The sequence below is a fragment of the Silene latifolia genome, chromosome 11 (assembly GCF_048544455.1).
Source record: "Silene latifolia isolate original U9 population chromosome 11, ASM4854445v1, whole genome shotgun sequence".
NCBI classification, from domain to species: Eukaryota; Viridiplantae; Streptophyta; class Magnoliopsida; order Caryophyllales; family Caryophyllaceae; genus Silene; species Silene latifolia.
In genome coordinates this window covers 146,282,572-146,284,469 of record NC_133536.1, presented here as the reverse complement: position 1 = coordinate 146,284,469, position 1,898 = coordinate 146,282,572, and the positions used below count along the sequence as shown (strand labels likewise).

The 1,898-nt window shown below is 41.5% G+C and overlaps 1 non-coding gene across 1 annotated transcript; it reads right to left on the bottom strand.

Moving 5' to 3' along the window:
* Nucleotides 1-303: 303 nt before the first annotated feature.
* On the bottom strand, nt 304-410 carry LOC141616574 (small nucleolar RNA R71). Its single transcript, XR_012530912.1, has one exon. It is a non-coding gene; the product is annotated as a small nucleolar RNA R71 (small nucleolar RNA).
* Nucleotides 411-1,898: the final 1,488 nt, after the last annotated feature.

The following is a 1,898-nucleotide window of genomic DNA, read 5'->3' as shown; positions in this document are numbered from 1 at the left end:
CATCTAACCGGAAATTTTATTGCCAAGTCCGCCTTCATCCAATTAGTTGAGAGGAGCCAATTCGGGGGGATGCCTAGTGAGGACCCTCATTCTCATATGGAAACCTTTTGCGACTATTGTGATGCTATCTCTCAAACGGGCATGACTCAAGACCAAATTAGATGGGTCTTATTTCCTTTTTCCTTAATCGGCACCGCGAAGCAATGGTTGAAGGGCCTTGATAAGGCCACCCTTGGAATAGATTCTTGGAAGAAGTTGGCTCTAGCTTTCTACAAAAAATTCTACCCACCGGAAAAGACTAACATGCTAAGAGCTCAAATTACGGGTTTTAAGCAAAGGGATGAAGAGTCTTTGTATGAAGCTTGGGAGCGGTTCAAGGAAATTTGTCGCTCATGTCCTCACCATGGACTTAGCGAATGGTTTTTGGTACAACAATTTTAGAATGGTTTATATGAAGATTCTAGGAACATTCTCAATATGGGATCAAATGGAATGTTCACCGAAGTTGATGACAATCAAACATGGAACAAGATTGAGGAAATGGCGGTCCATAACTCACAATATAGTAGACCTCGCAAGGCTACTAGAGGAGGAAAGCATGAAGTGGACTCCGTTACTCAATTGGGTGCTCAACTTAGTGCTCACATTGACACAATCAACTTGAAGTTTGAACAAGCTATGGTTAGACTTGAGGAAAACTCAAAATCATCAAAGCATCATGTTAATGCCATGACGGCATCCTCATCAATCCCAAGTGGGATATGTGAGAATTGTGGAACTTTGGGACATGACCAAGGTGAATGTAGGGGAACAAATGAACAAGTGAATGCTTTCCAAGCATACAAGAGTGGTACCCCTTATTCCAACTTTTACAATGAAAACACCAAATTCCATCCAAATCTCTCATACAAAAGCCAAAATGTTCAAAACCCTCAAACAACATACACTCCACCACCCATGAGAAACCAAAATCAAAGACCCTTTTACAATCAAAACCAAGGTTACCAAAATCAAAATCCATACAATCACCAAAATGACCAAGGCTTTGATGTCCATAAAGCGGTCCACCAAATGCAAAAGAATCAACAAGAATTTTTCACTCAAATGCAAAAAGATAGCCAAGCAAAGGAAACCACCATCAACAACATTCTAGCTCACACCAAGATGTTGGAAACACAATTGACTCAACTAGCATCTTCAAGCTCACAAAGACAAAAGGGGCAATTACCACCTCAAAGTAATCCCCCTAGACATGAAACGGTTAGTGCCATTCATTTGAGAAGTGGTACAAGGTATGAAGCACCGAAGAAGCAAGTTAAGGATGAAGTTGTGGAAGCTAGTGAAAAGGAAGAAATTGTGCAAAACTCCAAAGATGGAGAATCATCAAAAGAAGAAAGTTCAAAGAAAAATGAAGACAAGGCCAAGGAGAAGAAGCCCATTGTGATTAGACTTCTTTTTCCAAGTCGTCAAGCCAAGCCCAAATTTGATGATCAACTTGGAAAATTCATGGAAATTGTGAAGAATTTGGAAGTCTCAATTCCTTTCACGGAATTAATCAATCACGTGCCGGCCTATGCGAAATACATGAAAGATATCCTCACAAAGAAGAAGTCGATCCGGAAGCTTGAGACTATCGCCTTCACTAAGGTGAGTAGTGCAATACTTCAAGGGAGTTTACCTCCAAAGTTAAAGGATCCGGGAAGCTTCTCAATACCGTGTACCATTGGCGACACAACGATCAACAAAGCCTTATGAGATCTAGGGGCTAGTGTGAGTGTCATGCCGTACTCGGTGAGTAAAAGGTTGGGGATGGGAGAGCTTAAATGCACCAATATCACACTCCAAATGGCCGATAGATCGACGAAGACACCGTTAGGGATATGGGAAGATGTCCCCGT